General features: G+C 36.1%; 1 pseudogene; it reads left to right on the forward strand.

The window, feature by feature from the left end:
* The first annotated feature begins 355 nt into the window (after positions 1-355).
* On the forward strand, positions 356-2,235 carry LOC118597754 (annotated as a pseudogene).
* The last annotated feature ends 24,327 nt before the right edge of the window (positions 2,236-26,562 follow it).

Below are 26,562 nucleotides of genomic sequence, written 5' to 3' on the forward strand. Positions count from 1 at the left end.
GACACCACCCCTAGGCATTTCCCCTTGATCTGGCCCCAGGGCCTTAATAGGCCATATGAATGGTACCCATGGGAGGCTGGACCTAAGGGCCCAGGTGGAACACAAGCCCATGGTAACATTACCTTGTACCTTGGTATGGCAGTGGGCATTCTCCTTGTGCTGCTGTTTCTCTGCCTCTACTGGGTGGTGGTCCCGGTAGGCCAAGGCTCCGAGAGCTGCCTTGTGATAACTACAGCTATTTACCACCTAAGATTGAGATGGTGCCACTGGTGCTGCCAGGGCACCTTATGGACATCGAGTGTCTGGCTATTGATGGGATGCTGCTAGTGAGCTGCAGCCTGCAGGCCAAGTCTGCATGTGGGATGCACAGACTGTGACTGCCTCACCCAAATCTCACACCCAGGACCATGCCAGGACATCTGTGGAGGCGGAGCTTTGGAAGCTAAGGAGAACTGGGAAAAGCTGTCAGATGGTGGTAAAACTGTCCCTGAGGAGCCTGGGGACAGCACTCTGCTGCGACACCGCCCCTGAGGGCCTCCACCATCTTCCCTCTTGGGGGACCAGCCAGATCTCACCTGTTTGTTTGACACCAACTTCTCATTATAGCTGCCCCCAGAGCCCCCCCAGCCTGAGCCTCGGCACCATGCGGGCTGTAGCTGCTCTAGGGACTCTAGACTTCAGCAGTCTGGTACAGTGTGTGTGTGTGTGTGTGTGTGTGTGTGTGTGTGTGTGTGTACCAGGAGGAGGGCCTGACTGCTGTGCACATACCAGCCCTGTACCCACCCTCTCGGGGATCCCCACAGCCCCAGGCTTCTCAAGAAGAGGGTGCTGCACCTGTGAAGAGCTCCCCTCCATTGGCCTGGGCCCCCAGCACAGCCAGCTCTATCTGAAACTTGGAGCTGCAAAACAACCTCATCATAGTTGGGTGGAGCCATGGCAGGCTGGAGGTGAGGGACACCATTGAAGGGGTGCTCTGCTGCAGCAATGAGGAGGTCTCCTCAGGCATCACAGCTCTTGTCTTCCTGGACAGGAGGATTGTAGCTGCTCAGCTTAATGTTTCCCTTGATTTCTTTTCCTTGGAGACCCACACTTCTCTCAGCCCCCTGCAGTTAAGAGGAATCCCAGGGAGAGCAGATACCACCCAGCCCAGTGCTCGAATGCAAGGGCATGGAGAACCCAGGCACCTGCCCTGATTCCCTCACAGACACTATCTACAGCTCAGGGCCTTCACTAACCCTGCATAACAGGGGCTACCTCTCAGCTGTGGGTCTGCCCTCAGGGCCAGGCCGTGAAGCCCTGACGAAGTCCGTTAGTCATTCAGGAGTCAGAGAGGCAGAAGAAGCTCCATCACACCCACAGCAGCTGTGTCTGTCAGAGAGCTGCAGAAGGTGATCCTTATGCTGCTAGACAACCTGGACCTCAACTTCCAGAGTAACCAGCAGAGCAAGGTCACACCCCTGCATGCAGCTGTGCAGAAGGGATCCGTGGAGATCTGTCATGTGCTGCTACAGTCAGGAGCACACATCAGTGCCATAGATAAGCAACAACCCACGCCACTGATGGAGGCTATGGTGAACAACGACCTGGAGGTGGCACATTATGTGGTGCAACCAGGTGATGGCTCCACCTGTCTCCATCAATCTGCCAAACTTGGGAACTTGTAGATGGTTAGCCCTGCTGCTGAGCACAGGGCAGGTGAACGTGAATGCGTAGGACAATGGGGGCTAGACTCCCATCATCTGGGCAGCCGAGCACAAGCACGTTGACGTGATCCAGCTGCTGTTGATCCGGTGTGCCAACGATACCCTAACTGACAATGAGGAAAACATTTGCCTTCACTGGGCCTCCTTTATGGGCAGAGCTGCCATTATCGAAGTCCTCCTGAATGCCCAGTGCTACCTCTATGCTGTCAGCTCCCATGGGGACACACCTATACATCGCTGTCAGGGAAAGCCACTATGACTGGGTTCTGTTGTTCCTGTCTCCTGGAGCCAATCCTGTGCTTTAGGACAAGGAAGGAGACACAGCATGGGACCTGACCCCAGAGCGTTCAGATGTGTGGTTTTCCCTGCAGCTCAACCGCAGGCTTAGGCTCCGGTAGGGAACTTGGCTGTCCACATCGAAAAAATCATCTGCCTGGATGTAGTTTGAGGCTATGAGAATGTGCCTATCCCCTGTGCCAATGGTGTGGATGGCAAGCCGTACCCTGAGGATTATAAGTCTCATTGTCTCTAGGTAAGAGGAAGGCTAGGAAACGGGCGAGCGGCACACTTACCTTTCCTGGGTTCCAGGCCCTAAGATCCCAGTGGGGCAAGACCCCACATATTTTATTTTATGCAAATGAGTGTTTTTCCTGAATGCATCTATATATATCACATGTATGACTGGCACACAGAGAAGTCAGAAGAACACATTTGATCCCCCCAAAACCTGGAGTTATAGATAGTTGTGAATGAATATGGAGATTTGGGAACTAGAAACTTGTTCATCTGCAAGAACAAGAGCTCTTAATTGCTAAACCATCTCTCCATCCCCAGTGTCATTTTCTTTTTCAACAAAGCAAATGACATATCAAACAGCTGTGTTAAGAATTTTTTTCTCACAGAAGTCTGATTTCCAAAATACATAAAGAACTCAAGAAACTAGACAGCAAAATAACAAACAATCCAATTAAAAAATGGGCTACAGCTACAACTTCAAGTACTATGTTGAATAAGTATGGAGAGAGTGGACAGCCTTGTCTTTTGTTCCTTTGAGTTTCTCTCCATTAACTTGATGTTGGCTGTTGGCTTGCTACATATTGCCTTTATTACATTTGTGTATGTTCCTTATATTCCTGATCTCTGGAAACTTTATCATGAAGGGGTGTTGGATTTTGTCAAAGGCTTTTTCAGCATCCAATGAGATGATCATGTTTTTTTTTTTTCTTTCAGTTTGTTTAAATGGTGTATTACATTGACAGATTTTTATATGTTGAACCATCAATGCATCCTTGGGATGAAGCCTACTTGGTCATTGCAGATAACTTTTTTTTTTTTTTTTGATGTGTTCCTGGATTCTGTTCGCCAGTTTTTTATTAAGTATTTTTGCATTAATGTTCATGAGGGGGATTGGTCTGTAATTCTCTTTCATTGTTGCATCTTTGTGTGGTTTGGGTATCAGGGTAACTGTAGCCTCATAAAAAAGTTTGGTAATGTTCCTTCTGTTTGTATTGTATGGAACAATTTGAAGAATGTGGGTATTAGCTCTTCTTTGAAAATCTGGTAGAATTTTGTGCTGAAACCATTTGGTCCTGGGTTTTTATGGTTGGGAGACTTTTTAATAACAGTTTATATTTCCTTAGGGGTTATTGGTCTATTTAAATAGCTTATCTGGTCTTGATTTAACTTTGATATGTGGTACCTATCCAGAAAATTGTCCATTTATTTCAGATTTTCCAGTTTTATGGAGTACAGCTTTTTGAAGTATGACCTGATGTTTCTCTGGATTTCCTTGTTGTCTGTTGTTATCTCTCCCTTTTCATTTTGGATTTTGTTAATTTGGATTCTCTGTCTCTCTGTCTCTCTGTCTCTCTCTGTCTCTCTCTGTCTCTGCTTTTTTGTTAGTTTGGATAAGGGCTTGTCTATCTTGTTGATTTTCTCAAAGAACCAACTCTTTGTTTCTTTGATTCTTTGTATTGTTCTCTTTGTTTCTATTTTATTGATTTCAGCCTTCAATTTGATTATTTCCTGGCTTCTGTTTCTCCTGGGTGATACATGCTCAATTATATTTATAACAGTATTATTCGCAATAGCAAGAACCTGGAAACAACCTAAATGCCCCTCAACTGAAGAATGGATAAAGAAAATGTGGAATATATACACAATAGAGTACTACTCATCTGTAAAAAACAATGATAACATGAAATTTGCAGGCAAATGAATGGAATTAGAAAATATCATTCTGAGTGAGGTAACCCAGACTCAGAAAGACAAACATGGTATGTACACACATATAAGTGGATACTAGATGTAAAGCAAAGAATAATCAGACTACAACCCACAGCTCCAGAGAAGCTAGTATACAAGAAGGGCCCCAAGAGGGACGTATGGATCACCTTGGGAAGGGGAAACAGAGGAGATCCTGAAGAGTAAACTGAGTATGAGGGGAGCCACAGAGGAGAGGGTATTGTTGAGCTGTGGGAGGGACCCTGGTGTGAAAGAGCGATGAAAGAGATATCTTCATAGAGGGAGGTATGGGGTAAGGGAGAAACCTGGTGCTAGCGCAATTCCTAGGAATCCACAAGGATGACCCCCAGATTAGACTACTAGTGACAGTGGTGAGGTTGCCTCAACTGGCCTATCCTGGTAATCAGACTGATGCATTCCCTAACTATTATCATAGAGCCTTCATCCAGTAATTGATGAAAGTAGATGCAGAGATCCACAACCATACACCAGGCTGAGCTTTGGGAGTACAACTGAACAGAGGGAAGAGGGATTATATGAGCAAGGGGTAGGGGGTCAAGATCATGGTAGGAAAATCTACAGAGACAACCAAACCAATCTCAAAGGAACTCATTAACTTTAGACCAACAGCTGTGCAACTTGCATGGAACTGGAATAGACCCTCTGCATAAGTAAGACAGTTGTGTAGCTGGGTCTGTTTGATGGGCCCCTGGCAGTGTGAGCAGGATCTATCTCTGGTTCATGATCTGGCTTTCTGGATCCCCATTACCTATGGTCAGACAACTCTCTTACCCCTAATAAAGCAGGAAGGGGCTTGGTTCTGCCTCAACTGAATGTACCAAGCTTAGCTGTGCCCCTCCGTGGGGGAACCTACTGGAGGATGGGATGAATGGTGGGGGAGTAAGGTAAGGAGGAGGAGAAGGAGAGATGAGAAGGGCATCTGGTGTTGGTATGTAAAATGAATTTAACTTTTTTAAAAAAATCATAGAAAATAAAAAATAGAAATTTATCCCTCTATTACCTATTAAGTTTATTTATACTATGAACTATATATAAAGAAAACAATTGGGAATTTTAGGTTCCTATTTATGCCACTATTCATTTTGTGGAAATATATACTTGTCAGTATACACAGTGTATATATATTCCTGTAGTCTTAGGACTCTCAAGGGAAGACGAATTTTAGTTTAAGGAAGACCTTGAAACAGCCAAGTTGTCAAAAAACAAATAATACTTGTATTATATTTTTTTTGTTTTTTTCATTTCTAGTCTCATATTTTTAATCTCATTATCTTAGAATTATCTCCATAATAAACAGAATTTGTAGCTGATTCTTCAAGGCATTAACACTATAAAATTTTGAATGCAATGAATTATCACTGCTGAAATGACATTATATGCTGACATGCAATTATTTGTTTCATTCAGTGGATCTAAGATTTTGATTTTTGGAAAATGAGATTTTATTCATGGTTTTGGGTGAGAGAACATTTTGAGGCAGGTGAAGGATTTGAGGACCATTGCCGAGGTGGAGGTGTCAGGGATCAGTTAAAGCCGAATTTAGGTGGCTCCCTAGAGCTGGGAATAGCTCCTAGGACACAGGCAGTCAGTCCTAGGAACCTATTTATTTTTCTGAGGAGGAATACAGACTTTCCGTGCTGTATTCTGACCTGCCCAGAATGTTTCTAAGCAAATTTTTTATGCTTCTAATTTTATGACAATTTCAAAGACCACTCCTTTTGTGACCATTTATTATATAGCAATAGAAAGTTAGTACAGACATTTAAATATCAAATATCCCTTTGTGATATCTTAGTTTTTATACTTTCAATTAACAAAACTGTCATATTTCTTCTTACTGATATAAGAGAAAGTTCATGGATATTACTAATTCCAGCCTTCTACATCTAGCTTATCTTTTACATGCCTAAGTAGGAACATCAAAGAGATGATTCATAACCAACTATTGTACAATCTTCAATGAGTTACTCTTGTAATGTCCGAAACAGGTTACTATCAACTCTGCTTGTAGAGGACCAGCACCCACACTTATTCACCCCAGGAACTCTTGAGGAATGAGGGATGAGACTTAGAAATAGAGAGTAAAGAAACAGAGAAAACACAGGATAGACTCAGGTGGGCCTGAATCCTTATCCACTGCCCCAGAACTTTATTCCAAAGATCTATTTATAACAATGCCAAGGAGTGGAGAAAAAGATTTCCCCCTTGCTAGTTACAGTCCCCTGGTACCCAGGCTCATGGTCCATTCAACCTCCTAATGCCGTCCTATTGGGTATACCACCAGGAAACCTAGTGTGCTCCAACATATGCTATAGCCAGTTTTATGTGTATTTTCTTCTAAACACAATGCTTTTAAATGAAACTACATGAACAATTCTGTCCATTTTCATTTTTTTTCCTGTGCAGACTAAATGACTATTAGAGTATTTTAAACTATGTGCTGAAACTAAGCCCATTAAAAGCTACTAAAAGAAATTCTTCCCAAAGCACTTCTAGCTATCTTTTGATGATTCTATCACAAAAGAATGACGAAGTGACAAATGTTTGCCATGTAGCTTGGTCCCCTCTCTCAGCACAGCCTGCCCATCTTGCTTCTCCCTGTGTCTGCTGGCAACTCTTCTGACTCTGCCCTTCTTTCTCCCAGCATTCTCTTAGTCTGCCTCTCCTGCCTAATCTCTTCCTTCCCAACTGTTGTTTCCATATTAAACCAAACACAGTGATATATATTCATGCAGTATAAAGGAATATTCCATGACATGTATTTACTACTTCAAAATATTTGAGAAAAAGAATTAGCTTTCATGAATTAAGGAAAAGTGTCAAATACATTTTACACTTTAAATTTAAGACTTTTTTAAATTAAACAATATTTGGTAGTACCGTGTATTATGGGAGATCAAAGAAGAAGCTTCTGTACAGTTTTGTTATTTTCACTAAATTTATTACAGCAAAGGTTAAAAGAAAAAATACTGAGAAAATGAAGGAAAAGAAATATCTAGATTCTAAGCACATAGAATTCGAAGATTTAGATATCATGTTCACACTTTTTGAATCCTTATGAGAGAGAGTTTCATGTTTCCTTCTCCATGAGTGTGTTTGTAATCAACTGAGAATGGAGATGAGTTTAGTATCTCAATTTAGTTTTTTAAGGGAATTTGAAACTCTTACTTAGAAGTGCAGCAATAGTTTGTTCGTTTTCACTTTAAAACATAAAGTTCAAATAGATTTAAAAAAAATGAAGTTCTAGTTCCTTCCCTAATTTTTGCCCCAGGAATTCTCAGACTCAGTTAATGGATTTGAGATTTTCTCACTCAAAAAACACTGAGTCACCCAGGTATCAGACTATTATTTCCTATCAACCCCAAAGCCAACTCGTTAAATTCCTGGTTTCCAAACATGGTCTAAGACTTAAGTTGTTATGGATTTCTAATTGCCCCAACCTTCTTCAGGCACAAGAAACAGAGTGGAAATAAATTTCGGGTCATATAATTTTTGTGCATATGCACATACACTAAAAGTAGGCTTTGTTATGATGGTTTTTGCAGTATAAAATGTGGAGTGCACACAGACAATTTAGTGCTGACATAGCTCAGATTGTGTGCTATGCTATTATAAGGATGCATTTACTATGATTGATTAAATAATATTAACATGTTATTACACACATGTGTAATTTTTCTTAATTTCCATGTTTCAGGATTCTCTGTTTTATTAAATTTAGTAGTTATATCTCTTTGGTATACTCCTGACTATGAATTTTTAGAGATTTTTCTTGCTATTATACCTTTATGAGTTGAAAATTATTCATATAGGACATTATAAAATTCTCATATTTGCAATAAGTGTAATATTTTCATAGTAGTCTGTTCTTTTCTGAAAAGGAAATGGAGGGTGAAGGGATCTGGGAAGGTAGGGGGAGGGGAGAGAGGAGAAACATTGTTCAGGATATATTGTATGAAAGAAGAATCAATACTCACTAAAATAAACATATAATAAAAATAAATAAATCTAATAAAATATCACATCCTGCTATGAGCACTTAACACTCTTACAGGCAAGAACAAAATGAAATGTTAAATAGTAAAGTAAATGACATATTTAAAGAAATAAGGAAGATTACTTTTCAGTGTCTTTAATATTTCAGCAAACATCAAGGATGAAAGAAAATAAACTTATACTTAAATTATTCTCCTGATGAAAATTACACACATTTTCTTCATGAATATGAATCATAATATGAGTTAGTATATTCTTGGCTCTCACTTGAATGTGAGGGAAAGTATCTTAGAGAATAGACTAACTCAATTTAAATGCTTACAAAAGTCAATATGTTCACTAAATTAATTGACTAACTTCTTGTTAATTTCAGGTGTTGGAGAATCTTGATTTAATAGGGAAATTACAAAAATTTTGTTGCACTAACAGATATTAAATTACTATTCCTAAATTTAATAATAATAACTTAGTTCCTATTGAATGCACAGTAGTAAACTTTTTTTATATAGCTGATTAAATTATGTTTATTTGTTTGAAATTAAACATCTGATGGAATTTGATGTTCTTAGGAAAATATATCAAATACAAAACATTTTCTTGCCAACCAACACCTGTTATGACCAAGCTTGAATATTCTAGTTTTGTAACAGCTTAGAAGACCATAGTAAATTCTTTTACTTAAAATCCTGTGTAATTAAGAGTTTTAAACAAAATCTTATTTTGATAATTTTCTGTTACTTTGAACATTTTTGTGCTATAAAATTTGTTAAGGCCTTAGTATACCTATCATCTTTATGATTATCAATAGATTTTTTAAATCCTAAGTTTGATTGTTCAAAAATAAGCATAAATTCTTATGTTAGCAAAAATATGGTTTATTTAAGCAAAATAAAGATGTTCCTGGGCTTAGGTAAAATTTTCCTTCTGTCTTTTTCAGTGGACAAGGTGTTCAGAGACCAAAAAAAAAAAAAAAAAATACATTCTCCTAGGTACATCATGTTTATAAGTTCACGGTTTTTGTATACTCAGAAATTTTTTTCTAAATGACATAAACTTGTTCAAAACATCACCAAGGAACCTATTTGCTCTCACAAGAGACTTCTTAATTAGCAGTCACATCTGTGCCTTTTCACTATATTTTTGCAATGCTAGCAACAACTTAAACCACATTATTAAATTATGAAAAAAATGTATAAATCTCACTGGACTTGTTTAGTGTTTCAGGAGCCAGAAGTACTGATCTCTATGCCTCTGGAGATTGGGTTTGAATTACTTAAATTTTTTTGCAATGATGTAATTAAATATTTAATAGTATAATATTTTGAACACCTTTCAAATATAAAAGACATTAAAAATTAACCTTTTTAGACTATTAAATGTTACCTAAGTAAATCTGATTATAAGTATATCCAAGACAGCTGAAGAGTACGTTGTGCTAGCAGAAGCAGTATTCTCAGAAACCAATAAATCATAATTCAAGTATTGACTAAAATATATCTAAAACAGTGAACATCTACAACCATTTTAGAAGGCTGGGGATTGCTTAAAATATTGAAGTAAATTACTACTATATTCTACATGTTGTTTTCCACATCATATCTAAAAATTAATAATTACTGCCCTACATATTACAGTTTTACTCTAACATATAAAGAAAGGTCTGTTATGTATTTCCTCACTTTTCATAGATTTTTCTGTTATTTCCTTTCTCTGCATTATTACATTGCTTCATAGTCACTCACTGGAAATTTCCATGTGACTTTACATCTTTGAATTTGAATTCAAAACAAACTTGATTCATTTTGAATATTTGATAGAAAATATTATTGAAATAAGGCAAATACACATTCTATATTTGATCAAAAGAGGATTATCCTTAAAATCTTTGCTGAAATAATATATATGTGCTGTACTTATCAAGCATATGTCAGATCTGTAATAAAGTATCTATCAGATGCATTAACTCTTATGTATAATTGTGCTGAGTAGAAAAGCATTTAATACAACACCAAGTATTTTAAAATTACATCTAGGTGACTTGATGAATTTTTGCTCAATTTTAAATCACATGCAAATCCAAGGATTAATTACAATTGATTTCATGGAAGAGTTAATCAAAACTTCTAGAGATCTCATTTTTTTTTCCAGTAATGTTTTCACAAAACAATTAAGTTACCTTGTTATCACTTGAGGTCCAGCAGAGCTGATTTAGCTTCATAAGACTACCTCTGTCTTAAATGAAATAGTTAAAATATATCAGCCAACTTCAACAGCTTAATGATTTATGGAAAAATATCATACAGAGTGTGATGATATTGTTCATTTCCAAGTAACAGAAAAGGGCCATTGGACTGTGGGGTTCTGTGATTTGGGAATTTGAATGTATGAGTTGTATGGGATTTTAAAATAGAAATGGAACACTAATTCCTGACAGATATCTGATCTTTTATTCAATCTATGCAAAGTATTTACTCTTCAAAAAAAGTGGCTGACATTGCTGACTCTTCATTTCCTTCCTTGTGAAATACTTCTTTTAAATTACAAGTTCTACTTATGTATTCATTAGGTAAACCAGCAGGGTGTTTTATTATGTCTAGACACATATTACAAATTTTCATTGAGATGAATTATGCAGCATCATGACTTCCTTCTTCCAGAATTGCAAATCTTCATATACAACATATAATTGAGGTTAGGACTATTCAATACATCTCCCCTTCAAAATGAAACAGATGTCAAAGGGATCTGAAACATTAAAAATGGGAATAATCTTAAAGGCAACATGAAAAAAAAAAACAACATCCACCCCACCAACAAATGTACCCAAGAAATAAATAATTGATCCAGGGAAAACCTAAGTTTGGAAGTAGTTGAATATCTCTGGTGGCTTTAAGATCTGTGAAAAACAGAAATTAAAGCCATCAAACATTTTACAAAACAGCCTAGGGGACTGGAAAACTACAGAGCGATCACTGGGTGTGAACTCCCAGTGACACAAAAGAGAGATGTGTGATTTGCAGAATGGAGTTTACCATCCTGGTTAAAGGAGAAAGGCTTCTGAATGTAGGGTTAAATCAGGAACAGGGTAGGAGAATAATGTATCCTGGGAGAAATGGAATTTTATAAATACTCTAGGATATGATTGGAAAGGTGGTCTACATCTTTAGATTTTTTTTTTCCCTAGGGGTAAAGACAAGCATTCAGTGGTTTGGAGAAGTTAGAAGAAAATGCTTCTATGTGTAGCAATGACATACATAAGGCCAAATAGTTGAAAGAAATCTTGAATGATTTAGTGTGATGAAAGCACTCACAACACATGGAGGTTAGGTCTATGGCCTTGATGAGCCAACAACAGGTTTATGAGGAGGAGACAAAGGAGCTGGATATGAAGGTCACTGGAATTGAAAATATATTTCTCTGAAAGCAAGTGCTATAGAGATACTTTTCACTGTATTCTGGAAAACAAAATAATATGGGTGATTGACATGTTAAGAGAATTGCGAAATAAGCAGTGACTTATTCTCTAATGGGCTACATGAATACGGGATTCCACATGATTTGTATTTTCCAAGTGTCATGTTGCCTCACTCTCGTCCCTACTTTTCTGTGAGCTTCTGTGTTTTCCTGGGTTATTTTGTCTAATCTTCGCCAAGAGCAAAACAGTATTAAACCTTCTGCTGCTTCTGCTCAGCTCCTTGGACAGTGGCCAAGATGTCCTGCCTGCCAGACTCTCTGGAAGATGTCTTGTCTCTCTGGGGATTTAGCCCACCTTGGTTTCTTTAATGACTTTACATGTGCCAGACACCTTCTCAAGGAATTGAAGACCGGCTCTTTACATTAATTAATTTCCCATTCCTGATCTCATTTCTGTAGTTACCAGCAAGCTGGGAGCAGGTGTTTCTTCCCATTGTTCTGCACGCTGCTTTGTGTGGGCTCTGACTCATCTATCATGCAAAGAGAAAGACTCAAGTTTGTCATCTGCTTCAGCAATCCCCCCCTTTAACACTGTGCTTTCTCTTTTTTGGTAGCTTGCTCCAGTGTTCAGCTCTTCCTATAACCATTTTTTTTAATTAAAGTGATATATGCCCCTCCTCCTGGGATCAACCTAGAAATAATTATTGACTGACTTTTCAACCATTGACTCTGAGTATCAAAACTTCCCACTTGGCCAGTCTCTTACGGGCATGTTAATTACCATCTATTTCACATTATTTTAACATCTCATCTCTTGCTCAAATTTTAGCACCTTTGGGAAAACTTGGGGTGGGGGAAAACCATAATCAAAATATATTCCAATATAATATATTCCAATATCAATAATATTTATTTATAAAAATATCTCCAATATAAATAATAAAGGAAAAATATGAAAAACTTTAAGCCAAATGTATAAGCTATACTAGAAAATTCTTGGTAAAAATCATAGCAGCCTCTGAACTACATTGTTTATTATTTCAAGGTGTGTGTGTGTGTGTGTGTGTGTGTGTATTATGTAGGATTCATTTTTTTTTTTACTGTTTTGTCCTAAAAATGTAGATTTGACTGGCAGCCTGATGTTTTATTAACTCTTTCAGCGCACTAGGATTCCATTAAAGTTAGTGCTTTATATATGAGAGTTAAGAACTTAAAACAGTGCAGACATCAGGTGGTGCTTTCATATTAATCTCATCTACACCCCTGGAGTGTAGTTAAGGTTGTAATTAAGTTGCTCTTAATAGTACTAAACCGTGTCCTGGAGATATAAAAGTGGTGCCTTCTAATGATGCCTAGTTGGTGACCAGAGAACAGTGAAGACTCCGTGAAAATTGCATCATTATTTTGACCCCTGTGTTGCCCGCTTCTTTTCTGACTGATTTTTAATTATAAAACTACATCTTCTACTAAAGATTGAGTGTATAAATATCAACTGGCTTTTCAATTCTGTTAGTTTTCTCTTGGTGGGTGGATTAGATTTTCCTGTGGCAATTTCTTTGACTCAATAGACACACAATTACAATGTAGGACATAGGGACATAACATCACAACTAGGCTATTTGTGTATTTTAATATTAGATTATTTTTCTTTTAATTCAATGAAGGTAATGTTAATGATGCAATCTCATGAGTCTACATACCTTTTGAAGCATTTTCTTTGATCTCTAATTCATTTTGGTTATATGAAATTGATTTAACACTGAAGGTGATCCATTAGGGAAAGCGCCAATATACTAATGTAAGGAGTTAAATGATACACAGAGCAGTGTCCAAGGTGCAAGTACCCATCAAGTAATTTTAATTAATATAATGGAACTTGGACATCGTTTAGAATCTCTGAGTGTGATGCAAAGAGAGTTTTGTAGTCAAGGCAAGCTGATCTCTTCTTCACATCCAATGAATGTTATAAGAAAGACATTATCCTTAAACAAAATGTTTATTTGAACATGAATTACTGTGTTAAATTATCAATTTACTTACTAAAAATACTGATATGCATGAATCTTAAAAGATCTTATTAATAAAAAAAAAACCCTGCAGCCAGTTATTGGGGTGAAAGCTGAAAGATCAGAGAAACAGAACAAGCCACAGCTTCCTCACCTCGGCAACTCCTCAGCTGATCCTGTTTCCATGAATCCTCAGACTTCTCACCCCGAGGGTCTCAGCTGAACTGTTGCTGCCACTAGCTTACCTCCAGGAAGTCCTCACTCTAAAGAGCGTGAGTTCCTGTTTCCTCACACCTTATGTATCTTTTTCTGTCCTGCCATCTTACTTCCTGGGATTAAAGGGGTGTGTGTTTCCCAAGCAAAGGCATGAGATCTCAAGTGTTGGAATTAAAGGTATGTCCCACCAAGGCTTTGTTCCTAGTATGGCCTTGAACTCACAGAGATCCAGAAAGATCCGGAGGGATCTCTGTCTCCCCCAGTGATAGGATTAAGGGTGAGTACTACCTCTATGTCTGGCCTCTATGTCTAATCTAGTGGCTGGCTCTGTACTCTGATCCCCAGATAAGTTTTATTGGGGTGCACAGTATACTACCACACTGATATTGTTTATATAAAATACTCCATTTGTAGACAAAACCTTCATTGCTGTGGATAAGAATTTTGACAACATCTCATGAATAGAGTGTTGAACTGAAAAGACAGGCTTTTACTGAACACTGTGTATTAGATCATATTTGTAATATGTCCTTATCTATATTCAGACAAATTAATTAATTATGAAAATGATGCTGTAACCAAATTTAATCATCCATTGGTCCTTCTGTTACATTCCCTTTGCTGGATAATTGATATACTTTTTTTGAATGGTGGGCTAGTAGAGACAGTCCAGAAAAGTGCCTTCACAGGTAAAGCTGGAAATCAGAAGGGTCTGGATCAACACACAGAATTTGCTAAATAATCTGTCTCCAAACCAAGGTTTATACATGTTAGTAAGATGATGGTCTGTCTATACAGTAAACTGAGTTAAGAATGGATTTACATATTTGGCTTGCAGGTTTATATTAGGATTTTAATGCCAGCATGTCATAAGCACAAAATGATGAAATTTTAGTAGATCCTTTTTAAAATATGTATTTACTTTACTTGATGTTTATGAATGTTTTGCACGCATGTCTTGTGCTTTTGGTGGTCAGAGATGATGAGTCTCCTTGAGTTGGAGGTAGAGATATTGGTATATAGTGATGTGCATGCTTGACATCAAACACAGGGCCCTCTGAGGAAATGGGATTGCTCTTAATTGTTAAGTCACGTCTCCAACCCCAGTGGTACATTTCTTCTTTTTTAAAATTTTATTTTTTGTTTTTGTGTGTTTTGTCAACATGTGTGTCTGAGCACCATGTGTGTAATACCCAGGAATGACAGCAGAGGTCATGAGATAATCTGAATTTGGAGTTACAGACAGTTGTGTGAGCCACCATGTAGTTCTTCCAAACAGAATCTGTCCTCTGCAAAAGGAGCAATTGTACTTAACATCCGAGCTATCCCCTCACCCCCTTGACTGGTTTCTTCAGAGAATTTCACTTTCATACATTATAGCTTACAGTAGCACCTGTCACCAGGGCAGACAGACTATGGAGCTTCAAATACAGGCCTAGCAAAATTAATGAACTCTCTGTGACTCATGTAAGGCTATATTTTTATACCAGGCCCACAAAACAGTTCCTAGCTAAAGCAACACCCCTTTCCATTGGAGAGTTGGTATAGTAAGTGTCCTATGACTACCACAGATATATGTCTCAGTGCTTCTCTAAGCAGACTGTTCTCCCAAGTTCTACCCCATAAAGATTGAATGAGTTGATTGGAGAACAGGAGTATTCTCTCCAGTCAGAGACAAATTCCAAAATCTCTATTTGGAACCATGAAAATTATTGAACCTTGTGTATATATGGTGTTTTTCCCATTAATACATAATATACCTATACTAAAATTCAGGACACAAATTAGTTGCAGTAAATGATTAATAGCTGTAACTAATTAAATGAAATTATAATAAGATATATTTCAAATTATGAATGGTTTATTTTTGGAACATCCCATTTATTGTTTTAGAACAAGGTTTACTATAGCCAGATGAATAGTGGTGGATTACTCTCTCTACCTCCCTTTCTATCTATATATCTATATCTATATATCTATCTATCTATCTAGATATATATAGCCTTCAATTTTATGAGAAAATTGGGAAGTGGGAAGAGAAGAAAGGAAGACATGAGAAGATTCTACTCCATGATGATTGAGGTAGATTTGTGAACAACAAAAAAAATGGAACATATGTAATTAAATTGCTATCTCTATCTCTCTATCTCATGGTATATGATTTCATGGTATATGATTTTTTCCATTTTGCTTTTTTATTGAAAATAAACACAATTAATTAATCAATAAACTAATGATTTTGTACCAAATTGAAATATATAATAAAATATGTCACTATTTAATGTGTTATCTGATTTTATTAAAAAGCATTGGCACTTAAACTATCAATGATTTACCTAATTTATATTTTAAATTATTATAGGTTCTAGAATTTTTTGTCCTTTCTTTTCTTGGCTATATCTATGAGCAGTATTTTTTTCTGTAAATTGAATACCATTAGTGATACATGATCCCTGAAAATGTTTCATTTTTTTTCTGTTATCTAAACTCTTCAATTTGATGATATTTCATACAAAAATCTGATGTTAGTGTTTTCTTTATAAGATTTCTGTCAACAGTTTCCAGATATGCTAGCGTGGTAAAAGGAAATGACACCATTGTCATATATTCTTAGCCAATTGCAACTTTAAAATTTGCTTTAAATTTTAAAATGTTAAATATGTATTTGTACAGTAAGAATGGGTACAGGGATTTTACTAATTTACAAATTTTAAATAACACTATGCTCTGTGGAATCCAGTTCTCTTTTGTTACTATTAAGCTGGCTTCCATTATTTCAGCTTTCTCAGGTTTAACATTATTCTATCTTCTATCCTTCCTCTTTCTCATTTTCATTATAAATTACAGGTTCTTTGCAGACATTTGTTTTATTTTAATACCTATGATTCATACATATATGACTCATTAATGGTAAGATATGATGAAAACTAGGAGAAAATACCAGTTTATTTTTTGTTATCAATAACTGTAGAAAATGTAACTTTTAACTCTTTAGCTAATAAGCTCATAACTGCTAGATTACTTGGCTATATATGATTTTATAGCTATAACTTTCTGGGTCCTTGACTCCTAATTTAGTTTGACTAATTGAAAACTTAGATGTGAAATTGTACTATTATTTATTTCATTATCTACCAATCATGAATCACATTACCTATTAGACATGCATTTTTATTGCATTATTAACAGAATATAATATTTAGAAGCTTTAATTATTCTGTCCAAGGGCTTATGAATTATTATATGACATATTTCTCTTACTTACTGAATATGGTCTCAATAATGTCATAGCATTTTACATGTCCTCGTGTTCCTTATTACTCCTGTATATATATTCCATCTTTCCTATGGTTAGGACATATTTGTTTATAATTCTTATTATTTAATAAAATGTCATCCTTATTTTTCCACTTCCTTTTTAACTGGAAGAGTTTAGTAATATTTACTATTTTAGAATTTTTCTTTCTCATCTTTTATAGATTTTTTTTCCTTTTTTGTGTATTTAATTAGAAATAGACATTTATGTTGCTTCAAATGAGTGCTTCAACTTTGAAAAAAGCTAATATTCCCATTCAAATAGGTGCATAATATTGCTTCTAGATATGTTTAACTTGGTACACAGAAGTGCAATGGGCATATCTAATTTTGTAAGAAATGGACTGTTTTCTTTTCTTGGCCTCAATAACACAGAATTCTAGGATGCTAATTCAGAACAATGAAATTAGTTTTATTTCTTAAATATTGCATTTTCATTTGCTCTTACCTGTTTTCTCTGTTCTGACGTCTATCTGAACATCTGTTGAATTTTCGTTTGGGGGGTTTCACATATGCTACCTTGGTCAATATTCTTAGGGCTGAGAAGTTCATGCACTTTGCATACTTATCACATTTCCATCTTAATAGAGATAAATAACAGCATAAATCTAAATAAAGAAATAAATGAAATAATCAACATTAACAAATAAAAATCAAAGCCCAATTACATAAATTATTTTTGGTTCTCCATTTAGTTTCCCACGCTATTATCTCTAAACACTCTTATCAGAAGAGCCATGATAATAGTGCCAGTAGATCAGAGGTAAGAAAATAAAGTCACTTTTAATGCAGCTTTAGCCAATCTAGGAATTCCAAGAATCTTTAAGACAGATTGAAGGGGAATCAAAATTGTCTATGAAAAACTACAACATAAATTAATATGTTTTGAAAAACAAAAGTCAAATTACCCTTAAAGATATATAAAAATCACTAGCAATATCACTATGATAAATTGTCTATGAATAAAAAGAATAAAAAGACTTTAATTTTTATTATGGAAGAAGTCGAATGAATAAAAATATTTTATACTATATTGTCTTTTAAAATAATCCTAAAACTTCAGTAATCACTAGCCTATCTAAATATGTATATTCTATATCCTATTCCTGAAAACTGCATTTTTCATGTGTGAAATTTTAAACATGTATGTAAGTGTAAAATATTATTTGAGATTTGACATTTATTGCTGCACAATATAGCAAATATTAAAACATATTTGTTATAATAAAATATAAAATTATACTTAGTATTTTCAAAATATCTATAATAGTTCTATTTTTTCATGTTGTTTATTTTAATAAAAATTCAAATTAATTATATATAACATAATTGGAAAAATATGTGTGTGCACATATGCAAGTAGTGTTTAACTCCCAATTTCTCCTTTTTTTTTTTTTTGAAATCTGTTTAGGTGGCAAATCCTTTTGCCTGTATAAATCTGTAGATTAGTATCTAGAGGTTTTCTCAAATTCATTTAGAGCAGCTTTAAATCATAGGTAAAATTAGTTTTTCCATCAGAGAGGAAAAATATTGGGCTGACATTCTTTTTGTGATGTCAGCAGTTATGATGATTATATATTACAGACACTTTTTATGATTGATTTATTAAAGTGAATTTAATAAATCTTGAAGTGTGGATTTATACATAATTGATAATCATAATATTTTGGACAAGATTACTATCAACCCTCAGATGGATGGTATATATTAGCTTAGCTCTGACAGAAATATTATTAATTCTTTATGACAATTTATACTATTTATACCCTATTTCCATAACTGCTCCAAAACTATTATAAGTGGAGGCTTGTTATAAAATATGGTAGATTTAGAATACCCGAAGGAAGTAATGTGTTATAGCCCATCAATAGCTATTTTTCAATTCTTGAGTATGGAAATGCTATTAAAATATATTTTAAATTTTGTCACTTAAATAAAAGGAAAGCATGCTCAAATACTTCTAGATTATTTACAAAGCTTAAGTCTATAAGAGGATTTATGTTATGCCATATCTTATAAAGACCATTTTGAAATAAACTGCATAAAATAGCTAAGTTTTATGATGAACATACTAGTTGGAGTTTCTTCTAAGTAATTATTTCAGTTAACATTTGAATTAGCACCAGATATATATTTAAGTGATGCTAAGCCAAACTATCATATGAAACATAGCACATAAGAAACTACACATTTTAATCCATTTTTTTGATAAAGGAACAGGCATTTAGTTTATGGTTTTACTCAAAAGCTTTGTTCAACTTATTTAATTCATATTATGGACTCGCTGTGTGTGAAGGTGTCTGAGAACATTTAAGTTTTCTTTTTAGAATGAGGGAAGTTATCTTTATTCAATATTACTTTAAGTCTTAAATATTCTGACATACTGGCACTGCAATTCAGTTAAATATTTATCAAAATTTTATTCTATAGTATCTATTCTACATAATCTGAACTAGATAGATGTTAGTACTTGGGTTTTATAATTTTTCCTTCTACTAACATGAATATTTTATTTTATTAACATTCTTTTCTGAATATTGCAAATTTATTACACATTTCAGCAAGAAATATAAGTCTTTCTAAAGAGAATTATCTACATTAAAATTCTCAATAACTTATTCACATTTAAATTAATTTTTGTATTTAATATACATTTTCTTAAACAAATAATAATTTTTTAGAATCAGTAGCAGCAACGTTTGTTAGCTAGGTAATCCGTGAGTTATTAACAACAATTTAAATAATACTTATTCAGACTGGCTAATAGAAGAAAGTGTTAAAGTTGGTAATATGGGAAAAAAGTTACACAGTATGCTACCCGGTTAATAAAAGGATGTTCTGCAAAACAACTGTTTTATTGCCACTAAAATTCATATTTGCTTTTCTGTATAGGATAAGTTTCTATGAAAGCTAACTTATTAAAAGAAATGTCTCATATTTGCATCAGCCCCCATGTCTGGAGAACACTGCATCCTTGAATTTATCAATTACCTCAGGCTCTTACACTTTTTCCTCCTCCACTAATGCATGGAGAGAGAAAGACCATGACAACATGCACAGACCTGTTCCTGATCATACATCAAAGTCTCAGCACAGACAAGAAGAAGAGAGCCCAAAGTTCAACCTCTAACCAAAGTCAGGGAGCATCTTGGGAGAGGAAATAATATGAACAATATATACTGTATGAAATTCTCAAACCTTAAATACACACACAAAAAAACCCCTAAATATCTGTTTGTACCTGTTTGCTCTATTTTATATTTGTTTTGGATTACACATTTGTATACAACTGAAACAATTAAGGGTTTCATTCTCTTCAAAAGTCTCTGAATAGAAATAGTATGAACTTACATAGATCTATTGGCACCACTGAGTCCAATAAAGAAGCTTATCCAGATACTAAAAGCAGAAAGGGAGAGATATTGAAAAAGAACTATTGGGGTGATACAGGTATATATTTACCTATAGATATATATACCTATATCAACGGTTATATTCAATAATACATGGTTTTGAGGATGATCAATTTCTACTGAATCAAAATATCTTCACATTAAGATTTCGGGGGCTGAAGAGATGGCTCAGAGGTTGAGAGCACTGGCTGTTCTTCCAGAGGTTCTGAGTTCAATTCCCAGCAACCACATGGTGGTTCAAAACCATCTGTAATGAAGTCTAGTGCCCTCTTCCAGCCTGTAGGGATGCAGGCAGAACACTGTGTGCATAATAAATAAATATTAAAAAAAAAAAAAAAAGATTTCCTGGGAACCTGTCCATCACTCCAACGCCAGATGCAGTAAGGCCAACTTCATATCTTCACCACTCCCACTTCTCATCCAAATCCAATCCCCCAGTCTCATCCCCAGCTCTCTATCAGTCTACCTGGTGCAACCTCCCCTCAGTCTTTGCCACCATGTCCTGGCAATCACATAGATCATCTCCTCCGACCTGCCTTCTCACTGCTAATTCCTTTATCCCAGTACCCAACCCAGCAGGCATTCCCAGAGAATCCACTTGCCAAGTCTGCCAGAGAAGCAAGCAGGCCAATGAAGCAGGCAGACAAACTTCAGCTCTTCCACTATGGTCTCCCTTCCCTCTGCCTGCATCTCCAGGGAACTAACCAGATCCTGATAGAACACCCTGTTTTTTACCTCCTCTGGACCCCTCAGCTTTCTCCATTTCTCCCTCACCAATACTACCCCATTGCCATCCTTAAGGATTAGCCCCATGTAGTGGGTAGCTGTTCCAGCTTTGACCTTGAAACACTGCCCACAGAGTGACAGCAGATAACTGCCACACCTGCCTATGATCTGCCCCTGGGGTGTGGCTGAGAGGGAGCCCTTTAATACTCGAGATGCATATGTGTTTGGCTCTTCTGGATAGCTCATGGTCCTGGAAGCTAGGTGGGACACTAAGCCAGAGTTCTCTGCTGGCTGGCACCTCATCTCAGCCAGATCCTGTAACCAACCCCTATTGGCTGTAAGTTATCACAGAAATAAACCTCTCTTGATTACCAGATAAATTATGTGAAATTGCCTCGTTAATTACAGTAATAGCCCCAATGTGCATAAACACATTGTACTCAATAGTACTAGTAGCTGCAACTGGGATGATCCCAGAATCATATCCAGTGAGGCAACACACAGCAATCACCCCCACTTAAGAACCAGAGCAGGCAAGAGAAAACAAGTAACAAAACGAGCAACTAACAAAGACAAAAAATCTGATGTTAGCACCTAGAATTACAACCATTCCAAATCCGAATGCCTAGCCACCCACATATAAATAAAACCAACTGCCAAAAGATCAAGGTATCTTCACTAGACTCCACCACGCCTACTAACAGTAGTCCCTGAGAAATGCAACATAGCTGAAGCAAGACAAGGACCTTAAAACAACTTTTATAAAAATAATAAAGGTCTATAAAGAAGAAACGAATAATTCCCTAAAAGAAATCTGTGAACATAGTGAAAAAAAAAATCAAGATGTGAAAGTGTAAATAGAATTAAAAAAATGAGGGAAGTCTTGAAATGAAACATTTAGGAATTCAATCAGCAGCCTCAAAAGCAAGTCACACCAACAGAATACAAGAAAGACAGTGAAGACATTATTGAAGAAATGGATACTTTTGTCAAAGCAAATACTAAGTCTCAAAAACTCCAGGCAGAAAGTATCGAGAAACATCAGGACACTGTGAGGAGTCCAAATCTGTAAATAATAAGAACAGAATAGAGAGAAGAAATCCAGGTCAAAGGTAGCGAAAATAGTTTCAGCAAAATCATAGAAGAAAGAATCCTTAACTCAAATAAGGGGAGTTCCTGTCAAGCTACTAGAAAGTATACAGGACACCAAATCAGCAGGACCAGGAAAGAAACTTCCCTTGGCACATTATAATCAAACACTGTATGTAGAGAACACTGAAAGAGTAGTGAACACTGCAAGGGAATAAGACCGAGTAACATTAAAGGCAGACCTAATATTAGAATAACACTGACTTCTCAACAGAGATTCTAAAAGCCAAAAAGGTCTGGACAGTTCATCGATGAACTGAAAAAGAATACAGATTCCAGGTTAGACTATTATACCCAGCAAGAATTTCAGTCACAATGATATTACCAAATTTAAGCAACAGGTATCTACAAATCCAGCCCTACAGAAAGTGGTAGGAGGAAAACTCAAATCTAAAGAGGTTAAACACACCCAAGAAAATACCCGAAATAAATAATCCACACTAACAAATCAAAAGAGGGGAAAAAAACCAAACCAAACAAACAAGAAACAACCAAACACCACCACAACAAAATAACAGGTATTAACCAACACCGAACACTGACATTTCTCAACATTAATGGTCTCATTTTCTCAACGAAAAGACACAGACTAACAAAACAAAATCCATCTTGCTGGATCCAAGAAACATCAAGGATAGATATCATGTCATAGTAAAGGATGGAATCAGTTTTTCTTTTTCTTTTTCTTTCTTTCTTTCTTTCTTTCTTTCTTTCTTTCTTTCTTTCTTTCTTTCTTTCTCTTCCTTCCTCCCTCCCTCCCTCCCTCCCTCCGTTCTTTCTTTCTTTCTTTCTTTCTTTCTTTCTTTCTTTCTTTCTTTCTTTCTTTCTTTCTTTCTTTCTTTCTTTCTTTCTTTCCTTCTTTCTTTTCTGGAGCTGAAGACCAAACACAGGGCCTTACGCTTGCTAGGCAAGTACTCTACCACTGAGCTAAATCCCCAACCTGGAATCAATTTTTCTAAGCAAATTGGTCTAAGAAAAAATGCCAGTGTAGTTATTTTATTTATTTATTTATTTATTTATTTGTTTGTTGGTTTGTTTACTTACTTATTTATCTATTTATTGTTTTTTTTTTTTTTTTTTTTTTTTTGAGACAGGGTTTCTCTGTGTATCTTTTTCGCCTTTCCTGGAACTTGCTTTGGAGACCAGGCTGGCCTTGAACTTACAAAGATCCACTTGTCTCAGCCTCCCAAGTGCTGGGATTAAAGGTGTGCGCCACCAACGCCCAGGCAGTGTATTTATCTAATAGCTGACAAAATAGAGATCAAACAAAAACTAAACATTAGATATTGGAAAAGTAACAGATGCTCATCAAAGGAAAAATCCACAAAGAGATCATTGGATCCTTAATATCTAAGCACCCAAAGCAAGGGCACGCAAGTTCACAAAACAAACACTACAACAGTTTAAATCATAAATCAACCAACATACATTGACAGTGTATTACTCCAGTAACTCCCTCTTATTAGTAGACATTTCATTTGGACAAAACCAGAAATGCTGGTGCTAACTAATGGCATAAACCAAATAGAACTAAAATATATTTACACAACATTCTACCATATGGCAAAGGATTATACCTTCCTCTCAGCAACCCATAGAACTTTCTACAAAATTGGTCACCTATTCATACACAAAACAAGTCTCATCAGGTGCAAATAAAAGTGAAATAACACTCTGCATCCTATCTACCTACACAGACTAAAGCTTTATACCAATATAACAGAAACAGCAGAATATCAACAAACTCATGGAAACTGAACAATGTACCAATGGATGAAGAAATGTTAGGACAAAAATAAAGAAAAAAAACTCTCTGTATTTGAATTTCAATGATAGTAAAACAATTGCAAAGATATGGTACACACTGAAGGAGGTTAAAAAAGAGAAGTGCATAGTCTAGGTGATTGCATTTTTAAAAAAAGAAGAAGAAATGGAAAGATCACATACTGCTAAATTAATAGCACAGTAACCAGTAAAATAGAAATAAGAACAATACAAGGGATCAATGAAACAAAAATTTTGCTCTTTGAGAAAATCAATAAGATTAACAAACTTTTAGCTAGACTAACTGAAAGGCAGAGGGAGAAGATTCAAATTAACAAAATTAGAAATGAAAAGGGAGTTATAATAGCAGACACTGAGGATATTCAGTCTTAATGGCAGTTTAAATATCTGTGCTCCACCAAATTGGAAAACCTAAGTGAAATGGGTAAATTTTTCAATACGTAGCATCAAGCAAACATAAAAGTCTAGGGCCAGAGGGTTTTAGTACAGAATTCTACTAGATGTGCAGGTCAGTCCATACCCCCTCAGTCCAACTATAATTATTTTTATATTTTTTTCTTTATATATTTTTCTTTATCTATTTGGCTCCATTATATATAAACCCATCTACACCTAACCTCTGAGGTCCTACAGATTGTAGCTTGCTTATCATTGACTTACAGCTAGTAACACAATATAAGTGAATGTATATCAGATGTGTCCTTTTGAGTGGGGATTACCTTATTCAGAATGAGTTTCATCACTTTAACTGTGATTTTCATGAACAGGAGGATCAAGTTGAGATTGGAAGGAAGATAGAAACAGTGGAGGGTAGATAGAGAGGAACTGGGAGGATTAAAGAGAGGGAAAACTGTAATTAGAATATATTGTGTGAAAAAAATCTTTCAATTAAAGGAAAAATATCACATTAAGCATAGGACCTATGTGGTTGATATATTGTACACCCCAGTAAACTTATCAGGGAGTCAGAGAACAGAACAGCCACTATATTAAACATAGATAGGTTTAGGTGTAGCACACACCTTTAATCCTAGCATTCAGGAGGCAGAGATCCATCTGCATCTCGGTGAGTTCAAAGCCACACAGGAAACAGCCAGGCATAGTGACACACACCTTTAACCCCAAGAAGTGATGACAGGAAACAAAAAAGGTATAGAAGGCATGAGGACCAGGAACTAGTTTGTTAAGCTTTTAGGCTTTCAGCAGCCATTCAGCTGAGATCCATTTGGATGAGGACACAGAGGCTTCCAGTTTGAGGAAACAAAATCAGCTGAGGAATTGGCAAGGTGAGGTTAGCTGGCGCTTGTTCTGTTTCTCTGATCTTTCAGCATTCACCCCAATAACTGTCTCCGGGTTTGTTTGGTTTTTTTTAATAAGACCTTCTAACAATTCTTGCTACAGATGTAGAACATTTTACCTTTTAATCACAGTTTTGAGGTAGTTGGTGATCAATTTTGGTTTCTTTCTTTTCTCCCCAAAGCAGAAAATCATGATTTGAGACATTTGGATGTAAGTGTTTTTCAGGATGGAGCTATAATTAATGGTAAAGTATAGTATAACATGCATAAAACCTTAGGTTCTACTGACTTGCCTACCTAGTATTTTACTAGAAGTTTACACACATACTTATGGGTGTCCATAGAGGAGTACATCAACATTTACTATGACTCTATAACTAAATTTACATTCTGCTTAATTGTAGCACTCAGGAGGTGAGAGCAGAGATCTTTCTGGATTTCTGATTTCAAGGCCACACTGGACTATAGGAGATTAATCCAATCTAGAAGAGAAGCAGTCAGGCAGTGGTGGCACACACCTTTAATTCCAGCATTTGGGATCACATACTTTTAACTCAGCTCTAGGAAGGTTGATACAGGAAGTGATATGGTTGGCAGAGAAAGGAGTAATCTGACACTTTTGCTTCTTTCAACCTTCAAGCCTCCTCTTTCACATATATACTGGGACCTTAGGGAAGTTCTCATATAAAGACATCCCCTTTAGGTGTGAGTGTTCAATTCTCCATTTTTAGGTACACTATCCAGTTGTGGTCTCTGTGTTAAGTTTCATCTACTGCAAGAAGAAGCTTATTTGGTGAGGGGTGAACAATACACTGAAGAGTCATTGTACTGCTATGATTGTCTAACAAAATAGTAGTAGTAGGCTGTCATCAGGTTTTGGTTAATTTATCAGTGTCATGTATGGGATTCATCTCTTGGAACCATCTGAGTGCTTAATTAAGCCTCTGTTTATACCTTTATTCAGAAATGCTCAGGGTAAAACCAACTCAGCCATTCTAGATGAAATAGAAACTACATGCGCTCAATTCCCAAATCAACAGAGCAGTAAATTTAAGGCCACTTTTCAGTGCTGAGCTGCCTAGAGTCCCTCCGAGGCTGATCTCTGACCAGTGCTTTAGGGACTTCAGTGCAAATGTTTTCTTTGTTAGACTGTTAAGTTCCCATGGAAGGACATTAATCCTATTAAATGCAATATGTGCCAGTGGGGGCCTTAAAATAGTACTCAATGATGCCTTTGTCAGAGAGTATATAATTTGTATTTAATTTCTCTGAAGAT

Source organism: Onychomys torridus, chromosome 17, assembly GCF_903995425.1.
Source record: "Onychomys torridus chromosome 17, mOncTor1.1, whole genome shotgun sequence".
In the NCBI taxonomy this organism is placed as follows: Eukaryota; Metazoa; Chordata; class Mammalia; order Rodentia; family Cricetidae; genus Onychomys; species Onychomys torridus.